Source organism: Argiope bruennichi, chromosome 1 (assembly GCF_947563725.1).
Source record: "Argiope bruennichi chromosome 1, qqArgBrue1.1, whole genome shotgun sequence".
In the NCBI taxonomy this organism is placed as follows: Eukaryota; Metazoa; Arthropoda; class Arachnida; order Araneae; family Araneidae; genus Argiope; species Argiope bruennichi.
Genome location: NC_079151.1, coordinates 130,940,368 through 130,953,560, shown reverse-complemented (window position 1 = coordinate 130,953,560; position 13,193 = coordinate 130,940,368). Strand labels below are relative to the sequence as shown.

Here is a 13,193-nt window from a genome sequence, read left to right as displayed (position 1 = left end):
TGAAGCACAAGAGATTTAACCACAATTCAATACAACCAATATTTTCAATGAATCACTTTGTTGCCAAAAGTGAGTAGTTTGCAATAAAGCATCATTATTATCTATGAGTGAAAATGTTTATTTTCCTAATAAAAGGGAAAAATTAGACAAAGGATAACGAAAGTTATTGGCAGAGGCAAGCGATCAAGAGGAAGAGTTCTTGACGGTCTTTAGAAATCTCTTAATTAGCACTTCCATTTTCAAGGTATCAAACTCTGTTTTTCCTTTTCACTGACGTCCTCTATGCTGGTGGCGAAACCGCCTATCTTTTGTTCATATATCTCCAGTACTCGAAAATAAGGATGCTGCCCTGGCGTCATGGCTAGGTAGAGACGAATGTCAGGAGAGGCGTGCTGCAAGCAGGCGAACGGAGAATCCCACCTTCGCACGAATATCAGCTTCGTGACGATTTTTGATGTGAAGATGATGAGCAGAATCGCCGATGTCAGAAGGAGAGCCGAGAAAATGAGTGTGGAGATGCTGTCCATGTTTTGGCTCTGAAAATGAGACGGATTGGCTTCATTAAGTTGGCAGTTTTTATGTCAGATATTTACGATCCCTACATGCCATGCTAATGGAGTGGGGCATTCCGAAATTCAGTGTGAAAACCGGTCAGAAAAGGCATAGCGTGGAGACATAACTTACATCCTGTCTTTCGAAATGTTTAGCTGGAGAGGCATTCAGCCAAGTGTTCACCGCAAGACGTGGAATGTTAGTGAGTGATCAATAGTGCATTGCTTGTGATATGATAAGTTGCTGCACGTCATATAAATTTTTATTGCCTTAACTTTAGTTCTAATTAAGTTATATTTGCATCGCGTTTTAAAGCAGTTGAGGGCGTCGTAATTTGAAACCATGTTCAGATAATGAGGGTGATATCCAAACAAGCAATTGATCTCCGATTTTGCGTGCTGTGGTGGACTGGTAGTAAGGCTCCGGAACTGGGGGGTTTCAGGTTCAAGACCCGATTCGACCGAATAACGAACGCGTTTGTAAGCTGGATAGTGCATGTTAAATCCGTCGGGGTCCAAACGCCTTTTCTTTGGTGTGGTTCGGTAGTTTGGAGAGGGGGTGCCAGCTCTGGTGTCGTCCTCGTCATCTGAGCACGTTTCAAAATTACGAAATCCATCCCAAAATATCCCTGTTGTTTTAAAATCAGGCGTTAATATAACTAAACTGAACTGAACCGGCTTTTGCGTCACACTAATGGGATGACATTTTGCCCCGATGAATGAAACTAGTTTGCAAGGCGATTTTTCGGTGTATCGTTTTTCAAATTTTGAATCATTCTTTCGCGAAGTCAAGATTTTACCACTGTGGCCTTAACCTCTTGCGCTATAATGATTTGTCTGATACGTGCGTCGAATTAATGAATTTTCTTATTTAAATTTGAATTTAAGCGGAAATATTACGTCATTTGAAACGAAAAAAAATCACTTGGTAAAAGTGATTGGAATAACAATAAATGTTTTAAATAAAAGGCATCATTTAATTTGGAGGTTAAATAAATTCGAAAGTGAAGAAGTTAACTTGAAATACGACTGGCTTTGTTAATAGAAAAGTTTTTTTGATTTTCCAGAATTTATATTTATCATTATTTTACATTTCTAAAATGACTGCGTTTGAAGTGTCTTTAGACAATGTATTATCGATCAAAATAAATGTTTGAACCCAGTTCATGATTCATAAAATAAACTCGCCCGTCGTAAGTGAAATCACCTATGGATTCTCATTAATGATGTCAATAATTCTGCATGCCGGCGTCCTGGCATAGAGGTAGCGCGTCTTCCCCGTGATCTGGGCACCCTTCGTTCGAATCCCGGTCCGGGCATGGTTGTTCTTCATCCGTGAGATGTGTGAATGTGCCCCCCCCCCTGCAAAAAGGGGTTGTGCAAACGAATGTAATGCGTGAGTAGCTAAGACTTACTCTTGGCCCTAGTTGGCGCTACTAAAACAAGAGACGCTCCCTTGGCTTAAAATCGCTGACTTCGTCAACGAGCTTGTCCATGGCAAGTGCAATTATAAAACAACAAAGAAACAATAAATCTGTATGATTTATATTTTACTATGCAATAACTCGTTTGTGAAACTTGCCATAATTCCTTTTCCTTTTATAAATGGAAACGCTTTCTTGCAGGCATAAATTGATATTACAGAATAAATAGAGTCAACGCATGGTAGCATGCGATACATGTCGAGCATGGTTCTGCCATTGCTGCTAGTAAGAGCTGGCGTATGTGGCTCATTAAATGCAGTTTACCCGAGAAGTGATTAGCAGCTTAAAGTATATTGATTACAATTGGAAATAGACATACAGTCAAACTTTGCCGATTTCTATAACCAGCAAAACAAAATGTAAAAAAAAAAAAAAAAAAAAAAACCTGACTCGCTGATTGATGTTTCGCAGAACGAGTGGCGAGGAGATACAGCGATGTCACATGCAGGAATGGCTTGCATAAGTTTCCGTTGATTGCTTCTTTAGAAGAGAACTCGTATCCATATGAAAGAAGTTTGGCCGGATAGCGTTGTCGAACACGACTTCGAGGGATTTGACTAAGTACTTGGATTGTGTTTCGGCTACGATTATGGGGGTTAGGTGTTAAATAGGAAGGATATCGATGAGCTGGTGGAAAAACATAGTCAAAACTACCGAATAACTTATAGAGTCGTATTCTATGCGACAACAAAGGAGATTTGGAGGAGACCACAACAAAGGAGAAATAATAGACACAACAGAGCAACAATTTTCCAGTGGAAAAAAGGGGAGTTACCGAAATTATGGGTATCGCATGTTAAGAAGCATCACTTTAATAAGGCACTATCTATGTGAGCTACAAATTCATTAATGATAATGCTGTGTCTTATTTTCACCAATTTTTGAGGAGTGACCGAAAACAAATGTCTTTAGACAATTTTTTTGTTGAACCGGTTGGAGTGGTCCCCCTAAAACTTTATCGCACACTCTCTAAAAAACTTGTCATACCAGAGAAGGCTTTACATGGCACTGGCGTACAATAGTCAAGAAATACTAACCTTTGGCGTGAATTTAGTATTTTTACTGATTCTGTCGCGTCATCCTTGGCGAGTTTCATGGCGATTAATCTCGCATGCGTTTAATAGTATCCGAAAATCGAATTTGTGTGTGTTTCAACCGATTGGAACAAAGATTTGACACAAAACTGCTCTTGTAGTCACAAAATAATGTATCAAATTTCATATATTTAAGTGATTGTGTTTTTGATTAATCGCGTTTACATGTTCCAGAAAGTACAGATCGACAGACAATCAACCCGTAATTAGATTTGGCTCAAAATTTGTGCGCACTGTATAAATGTTAAATTTGTTTACTGAATTTTATCGCAGTAGCTCTCTTCGTGTTAATATAGATTGGAACAAACCGACTTCCTCTGCGCGGATTTTATACAAAATTTGATAGAAATCTGAAAATTTGGTGTAAAGACCATGTACCGAATTTCATCTGTCTAGTTCAAAGCGTTTTCGAGCTATCTTTGCCACAGACAAACGCTCATTTTCCAAAAATGTGTTTTTAGAACTCAATGAGGTCTAAAACGTGGGGATTCGTCAAAATCACGAGTACGATTTTTTTTGGGCGATGACTGTTGTTTTGTTGTGACTTATTGCACTTTACAAGACCGCTGACAGTTATCTGTCAGCGATTTAAGCTGAGTGAGCGTCTCTTGTTTTTTCACTAGGGCCAAGAGTACGACTTAGCTACTTCATGCGTCACATTCTCTTGTAGTACCCCTTTCTATAGGGGGGCACATTCACACATCTCACAGATAGAACAACAGAAGAACAACCATGCCCGAACCGGGACTCGAACCCCTATGCTTAGGTCATGGGGAAGACGCGCTACCCCTATGCCAGGACGCCGGCTTGGCGATTACTATAGTACGTATATGAGAAAATAAAAGAGCATGAATTATAAATATTAAATTATATTATTATATATTTGCTAGAATATTTTTCTCTGAATGGAACACATTGTCCTATTTTACACGGATTTCTATAGAAAATAATTGTTTCGCTTTATGGATTATGCTCGTTAAGTGAGGTTTCACTGTACGCATGTATCTCTGTACTGTCCACCGATTTCAGGGAAAAATTCTGAGCAAAAATATTACAGACAACTTGCCCGACATGGGAGGTCTGTCTTCAGTACTCAATTCTGTCAATGTGCTTTGAATCGCATGGTTTGGTTTAGCTATATTAACTTCCCGTTTTAAAGCAACATTAGGGCTATTTTGGGACGGACCTCGTCATTTTGAGTCGTGGTCAGATGACGAGGACATCTGAGCTGGCACCCCACCAGCGGGAGGACGTTTGGCCCCAACGGATTTAACGTGCAACAGACACTCTTACACGACTGTTCTTCGGTGGATTCGAGTTTTGAACTTGAAACTTACGATTCCGGAGCAGAGACCTTACCACCAGGGCCTTTTTAGTCGGTTATCACTTCTCCCAAATTTTCTAATTAACGTTTGTTCCCACGCAAACTGTATGTGTAAACCGTGCATAAGAAAGCATATATTTCGAAGACATACACACTGTCTTTTATCACTTGATCTTTTAAATGTATGTTGGCTTGACTTGTGAATCGACTGTATTATTCAGAAAATGCATGAATTCGCGCAAACCATTCATGAGTTAAAAACTTGTAGAATTAATAGACTCTTGTATTAAAGCAGTCTTTCAACTTTTCAATGAGCCTTGAGATGTATTCGATGGCAATATTTCTTCTCAGAAATGACAATATTGTAAAACTCAGATAAAAGGGGTATTTGTAAATTTTAAATTCTGTTACATAATTAGAATGGGGAAAAAAAAATGTTTTGGAAATAATTCGAATAAAGACGAAAATTCGATAGCTGTCAGTTTGGTGACCGTTCTATAAGAAATATGTAAAATTTCTATCTTTTTCTCATAGTTAAATCTTTTTTAAAAATTAAAGTTCAAGATAACTTCATTTGCTTTTTTTTTTTTTTTTAAGAAATGTCGTTTGAAAAGCATACAAATCCTTTGTGTATCGAAATAAAAATGTAGTTTTTAATATGGAAATAAATAAATTAAATTATGATTCAAATATTATCAATCAAATAATATCAATCAATCAAATTCTGTTCGATCAATGAAAATATATCAAAATAAATTCTGTTTAAAATTACTGTAGGCGCAAGAAATTAGTCATACTTAAAGGTACGTACTAGGGATTGCAATATCGGGATACTGAATACCGGTATTTTGAGCCATTTGTACAATTTTGTAGTATCGGTATTCACAAGTTTAAATACCGGTTTTTCGGTATTTACTAGAAATTTTTAAAATTGTCCCCACTATATGTTCAAGGATCGCCAACATAGCAAAATAGTATACGTTTTTATTTTTATGTCTCCCTAACGGGCGAAATTAATCAGCTAATGAATGGCTGAATTAATTGCTTAAATCTGAATTAGCGAAACATGGATTATCCCTGAAAGAAGATATTGTACCCATAACGACTGATGGAGCAACAGTTATGAAAAAAGTTCTAAAGTTGATTGGTGCAAATCAGCAGTTGTGCTATGCTCATGGAATTCAATATGAAGTAATAGATGTATTATACCAAAAAAATAAAGAACAGAAGAATCCAAATACTGTGGATATAGAAACTTCGGATTCCAACTTTGAAGAGAGTAAGAGTGAGAGTGATATTGACAATGAAGATAATGACAATATAATTGTGGAAGAAGATATTGCTAATGAGGATGAAATATTAACCCATCAAGAATTGCTTCCTATAATTTAAAAAGTTCGAAAAATTGTTAACATATTTAAACGTTTCCTTGTAAAAAATGACATATCACTAAAATATATACTAACTGAAAATAAAACAGAGTATATGTTAATATTAGATTCTAAAACACGTTGGAACAGTTTATTCCTAATGATGGAACGATTTTTGAAACTGAAAAATTCAATCCAAAAAGCAATAATCGACTTAAACCTGTAAATTAATTTTTCAGATAGTGAATTCGACTTAATATCCAGAACTGTATTAGCTCTACTTCAAATAAAACTGACTATTGAGGCATTATGTCGGAGTGATTCTAATTTATTAACAGCTAATACAACAATAAATTTCATGTTGCAGTCACTGAAAGAACAGCACACATCACTATCTGAAGAATTATATATTACATTGAAAAATCGCACAGAAGAAAGGCATACCCGAAATAGAAAATGTCTTACGGTATTTACATAATTATAATTATTTAAAAAATGAAAATTAAAAAGAAGAAAAGAAAATAACCAATTCAAATCTGATTAAGTTTAGAGTAAATTTTCTTAAAATTTTTTACCTACAAACCTATCCACATTCAGATGAATTCGGTTCAGTTGTCGAAGATTATGATGACACAAATGTCGATAGTGAAAAGGAATTGTCTCTTGAACAAAAATTAGAATTAGCGATAAATAAAAAAAAATTCAACAAACCAAAATACTATACAGAAATCGGTTATATCCAAAACCATCCGAAGATGAATTGATTTATTTGAAGATAAGGGATTTAGAGGCAAATACTTGGAAAAGTATATCGCACATTGCTAACAGTACCTCCAACTAGCGTAGATGCCGAAAGAGCGTTTTCGACAGCTGGTAATTTTTGCACAAAATTACATTTCAGACTTAATGACAGTACAATTGATGCATTATGTTTTTTAAGATCACATTTCAAAAATTTATAATAGTACCACAGACTGAATAGTGATAATTACACTTTTTTGTGATTTAAATAAATAAGATGTTCCTTTATTTATTTTTGTGATTCTTAATATACTGTTACAATTTATAAGTTACAAATTATTTTTCTGATATTTATACTCTCTAATAAAACTGGCAAATAAAACAAAGAAACACCTGTGTTTGCTTTCTTTTTCTAAAATTTCTAATACCGGTATTAAAACCGGTATCCCGGTATTAAGATCTAAAAAATACCGAATACCGGTATTGAAATTTTGGTCCGGTATTGCAATTCCTAGTACGTACATATCTGAGAATCAAATGGTTCGTGAATAAGAACGAAAGTTAAAAACTAAAGTTAGTTAAAGAAAGTTATCCTATATTAATAAAATAAGCGCAGCCACATGATAAAAATAAATTAAATTATTTTTATAATCATGGTGTTTTTTTTCGAATATTTTAAAACAAATTTTTATGAAATCTCGAAAGTAAGTTTTAAGGCATACTTATATCACATTAACATATATTGCAATAAATTTCTGAAGTTTTGTAACTTTTTTGCTGAAGGAAAAAAAGTGATTCCTACATTTACTTTCTGTGAACCGGTTATTTTTAATATTTAGGATTTGAATTATTTCTTCTTAATTAATGTAAATGAATCTAACCATCTATATACATGAAGATAAATGTTTTTTTTTCCCTAAGTCTTTTACACAAATTTAGGTTGATGCACAATCTGTGACAGAGTGTTAATTGTGATGGTGCAATTGAAACTAATTTCTTTGTCCCACTTAATCATTCAATCGCGTGCCCTTTGCGAATGTTAAATTTAGAATTAACAAAATTTACTTTCTTTGAATACTTATTACGTAGTGGGATTTTCACTTCAACTTTTATTTCGCAGTATACAGGTTGCGGCAACAAAACTCAGACAAAGTTATTACATCACAGAATAGAAGTTTATTAAATTCTTTTTAATTTTTGTTCATTTCTTTTTGTCTACAATTTCAGTTATAACATATTTTATATTGTATCTTTTAGTTTACGTACTGATTTTTGGTTTTTTACAATGCCAAGCAAGATATATGCTATTTTAGAGTTGAGGAAATGAACAATATGAAGTCGTTCGTTTGCTTAATGTGCCGCGACAAACAGTGTCTGATGCAATCTATAGTTTCAAAGAGCTTGACAATGATGGTCAAAGTCCAGGAAGTGAACAAAAACCTATGGTAAACACTTTCAGTAGCCGTAAGGTTATCAAAAAGCGATTTCAATGAAATTCGAAGGTTTCCATGAGAAAGATCGCTTGTGAACTGGGAATAAGGGACCGATCAGTGCTACAAATTGCAAAAATAGAGCTTGGACTGAAGCCTTACAAGTTCCTAAAAGTTCAGCTTCTCACTGAAGAAAACAGATTCTTGCTGATCCAAAAACACCGAAATCATTTGAAACGGGCCACAAGTCAGCGCTGAGAGAGACTGATTTTCACTTATGAGAAGCTCTTTAACGACCAAAAGCTTACAACTCCTAGCATTATAGGATCTAGTCTGTAGACGTTACAAGCACTTCAGCAAGAGTTGAATATCACAAAAATCCAAATCCAAGTCGGTAATGGTCTGGGGCAGAATTTGCGCAAGCGGCACGCAAAACGTCTCTGTTTTTTGTGGATGAGGACATTAAATAAATCAAAAAGTCTAAAAGCAGGACATTCTAAAAGTCGTTGAATTTTATTGGACCAAAACGCAGTTCGGCAACATAAAGTGGGTTTCAACAAGACTCCGTACCAGCTCACAAGACTAAAAAGACACTAAAAAAAAGTGCAAGGCGCATTTTTCGAACTTGATATCATCTGGAGAGCGGGCATTATACTCGCCGAATCTCAATCCTGTAATTACAGTGTATGGTCCCTTTTGGTGTCTAGGGCTTGCACTAAAACATGCAAAAGTTTGGAGTCCCAAAAGCAATGGCTTCGGCGGGAATGGAATAGATTTTGCGCCTCTGCATTACTGCAAAAGGAGGCCACTTTGAAACCAATTAAATTTATTTATGAGAAAAAGTCTACGCTTATTATTATTTGTTATATTTTGTTAATTTATTTATTTTTAATCAAGTTATATTTAAAATTGTTTGTCCGGGTTTCTCTACCGCATCCTGTGTGTGTTACGATAAAAGTTGTTAAATCGATTATTAAGTATAATTACTGGTGATGATTCATAATCACTACTAAACTTATTAGTGATTAGGAATAATCAATGGTAATTATACTTAATCACCAATGTATAAGATTTACCATAAAGTAATTACTTTTCAATTTGCATTCACTTTAACTTATCGTAGCTTAATTCCATTAAATTCATACTTATCTTATAAAATAAAATGGTGAAATTAAAAATGAATTCTATATTAATAGTTAAACACCCCCTTCTCCACAAAAAAGTAAATATTCTGATTAACAAGTTGGTCGTAAAAGGCGGCTAGTTTTAAGGGCGCATTCTAAATATCACATAGTAAAAGGATCCACCCGCTGTACACTTTTTTTTATACATTATTTTCATAAATCAAATGGAACATATACCATCTCTATAGGAGTAATAATAAAAGTTGCATTGTGAGTGAATTTTTAAAAATTACACCAAGCTTTTCGAGTAACGTTTTAAACTGGCTGATCTATTTAGAGAATATGCATTATCATAAAATGATTCTAAAATATACAAAAGATAATATGCAAATGATCTTACTTACTTATCTGCCTTCACTATCACTGAAGCATTTAATCTGAGATGTAATGATAAGAGACGAGTCTCTAGTCAGAATTAAATCGATAGACGTATTGCTTCTTCTTGAGTTCAGTAGAAATTTCGAGGTTACTCCTCATCCAAACGTGCAATTAGAACTAAGAAAAAAAAGCTGGTTCATTTGTAAAGCATTATGATATTTAACATTTCTTAGAAAAAAAAAACAAATTCCGTTGCATATTTATGAGTAGAATTGGCTGTTGTTTGGTAATTCAGAATGAAGCAGACTCTTACTGGGATATACAGGTATAATGAATTATACATGCGATTGTGAAATGACGTCGTTTCGAATGAAATTGTTTGATGGAAAGAAAATTTATTTTTAGAAACTGGATGAACTTTAGAACACTTCATTAGTTTATTTTTCCACTCCTTTATTCATCTTATTTTCTTTTAAAGACAGTTAAGAATTATTATAAAAAGTAAAAAATAATTGAAAATGAAACATTCTAAACTTATGTGTATGATAACTTGCCTAAAATATATTTCTGTCTCTACAAATAATAAAAAAGAATGTGCATGTGTACATAGTGGCATTCTATAAATCAAATTGTTTTATCTAGACTAAATAAATTTGGTACACAGTTGTACTTTGAAGAATAAAATGTGCACTTTGGAATGACTTTTTAAATTTTTTTTTTAGAATTTTTAATAATGAAATTAAACGAGATTTCAACTGTTTTTTTTTTTCTCGATAACATCTAAAAATATTATTGCACAAAAATAATTTTTGCTTCCTTTAAAAAAATAAAAAAAAATAGTTCTTAATGTAAGAAATTTATTTGTCGAGTAATTTTATTTTCTTATTTCGACATTTTTAAAAGTATTTTTTCATATGAATTTCATTTCATTATAGCAATAAAATTGAGATTATTTTCAATCTTGTGAGTTACTTCCATTGTTGAAATGAAAGAAGAAAATTCCTGTTTATTGCCAGTATCTTTTACTTGAGGAATCAACCAGCAGGATAGGTCTTCTTAAAACTTTCTCGCATGCGCTTTAATAAAGGTGTTATACCAAAGAATGCCTTGCATAGCATTGGCATGCAATAGTTACGAAATATATTAACTTTTGGTATGAATTTAGCCTTTTTACTATATCTATTGTGCCATCCTTGGAGAGTTATATTACGATTAAGGATTGACATGTTATAAATATGTAAGGTGTCTCATAAAGTCCCCCAAACTCTGCATATTTACGAGTAAGCCATTAATAACATCCAAAAATCGAAGATGCGTTTTTTCTCAAGCGATTGAAATTCAAACTTGACACAAAGCTACAACTGTAGTCAGAAGATTAGGTACCAAATTCGATAGATCTAACTCATTGCATTTTTGAATTAACTCGTTTGCATGTCTCTGAAAATACAGACCGACAGACAGTCAACCCGTAGTTGGTTTTGGCTCAAAATTTGACAAATATCTACACTATAAATGTTAAATATGCACACCGAATCTTATCTAGTTCTCTTCATTTTGTAGTTATCGTATTAACTTATATTCGAACAATCAGACAGACAGACTTCCTCTGAATGGATTGCGCTCAAAATTTGATAGATATCTACAAATTTGGTGTAAAGGCCGTATACCAAATTTAAACCATCTGGCTCAAAGCGTTTTTTGAGTCACTTTAGTCACAGAGAGACAGACAGATAGACGGACGTTTTCTAAAAATATGTTTTTCGAAATCAGGAAGTCGAAAACATGGAGATACTTCAAAATTTCGAATTTGAATTTTTTGACAATTACTATACTTTCTTTATACTAAAAAGTAAAAATCTTGATTTTACCAGCATCATCACCAATTGAAATTTTTTCAATTAATTTATTATACCTGTGAAAATTTGTTTCAAGAGAACAGTTAGTTACATGAAGCTTATAAACAAAATTTACCGAGAAGAAATTCCTGTAAATTATATGAAAAAGCATTAATATTTCTTTTCGAATTAAACAGTTTTCAATACACAAAATTTTTATTACTTCTTTTTGCCGCCATTTGAGTAACATTTATGGATAAACCATTTATACTAAAAATACAGTAATACAAATATTCGCAGTTTCTTTACTTCTACCGAAATCATAAAACAGAACTTACCGATGGATGCTTGTTGAAATTTTTATATGCATTGAAAAGAACTTTTCTTAAAAATACATTTTCACCGACACTCACCAAATCATCTTTGTCTGACAATCCACTGTAGAATAAAAGTGTTCTAGGATTATTTGAGATTTGTAGTTTGAATTTGAAACAGAGATCGAAAGTATTCGCGGTGCACCTGGAATTTCGTAAATACTTTGTTTGACAGATACAGCTACTTCCTCATTACTATACGCCGATGCAGAAAATGGCTTGTTTTGGCCGATGTAATGCTGAAAAAATAAACGATATTTCTTTCTTTTTTTTTATTTTACCTTAATTTAATGGAACTTCTGAAGCAGCTGTTTATTGCTAATAAAGAACGTTACATTCATTATATTTTTTATGATCAGATTTTTGTCAAGTGAAAGGTATAAATAAAATAATCAATCATATTGTATAAATATCTGATTTAGGAGAGAAATATATATACGAAAGTAGAATTAATAAAAAACGAGGATTTTTAAAAATGGCAGACGATTTTAAAATAGATGATGCTATAGGATCATCATTAATAAATAAGAGTTTAAATAGTCGTTTGGCAACGTTTTATTCATTTTAAGTTCATTTATTTATTCTTTAAAACGGCAAATGAACACAAAGTTTCTAACACAATGGCACAGCGAAGAGCTATTAAATTTTTAACGAATTTATCTATTATCGGTATTTTTATACATCATAATATTATTTAATAATAAAATATATATTTGATTTATATATATTTATTACTACCCGCATTTGGCAACCAGTTGGCTCGCTAGGATTAATGCTACCTGAAATTTTCAATTTAATATTTTATGTAACTTGGTCTTTTAATAGTTTCTTCAACTTTCTTTTAATAGTTTGAGCTTCAATTCAATTTGGTAGTTATATAACTCATGATATTACAGAAACCTTACGCAGTTCTATTCATTGTACTATATAATTCTTAAAAACTTGAACTTGAAAGACGTAGGATATTGGGATTTATAGTAACAATGACTGTTATCCCCTATTTCCAGACTTTTATGTTGGAACTGTTTAAATATCCTTGCGGATGGCGCAGCTTGTCCTAAATGAACCTTGTGTTGGAAAACTTAAACCATTCCATACCATACCCCGATTTCCAGATGAAGTTTTAGTGAGTTACCTGTTACAAAGCAGTTGCGATGATGCGATTTTGTTCATATTCGAGATTCTAAAGTTCCAATGAAAAGAAGAGGTACAATAAGACGGACAGTTCCCACAACACGGAATGAATGGTGAATAAAGAAAAGAGACCACAACAGAATGAGGTCAATAAAATTAATAGATGTAAAGTGCTTCAGTGCTTGAAGAGAAATTGCAGATTGATCTTGTTTGCAGTCATTTTACCCAAAATATTTTTGAAGGAGATACCTTGCTTAGCTAACTGTAGAAAAATCCACAACTTGTCTCTATAATATGTATCTCTTTAATTTTCCTTCAGCTCCTTTAGTACTTTAAATTCAAGTAAAAGTTTTA

The 13,193-nt window shown here is 33.2% G+C and overlaps 1 long non-coding RNA gene across 1 annotated transcript; it reads right to left on the bottom strand.

Annotated features, from left to right (window-relative positions):
- Window positions 1–11,895, bottom strand: LOC129976244 (uncharacterized). The gene is made up of 3 exons (XR_008785107.1): window positions 11,670–11,895; window positions 9,523–9,673; window positions 1–536 (listed from the first exon to the last, which is right to left on the bottom strand). It is a non-coding gene; the product is annotated as an uncharacterized LOC129976244 (long non-coding RNA).
- Between the last annotated feature and the right edge of the window lie 1,298 nt (window positions 11,896–13,193).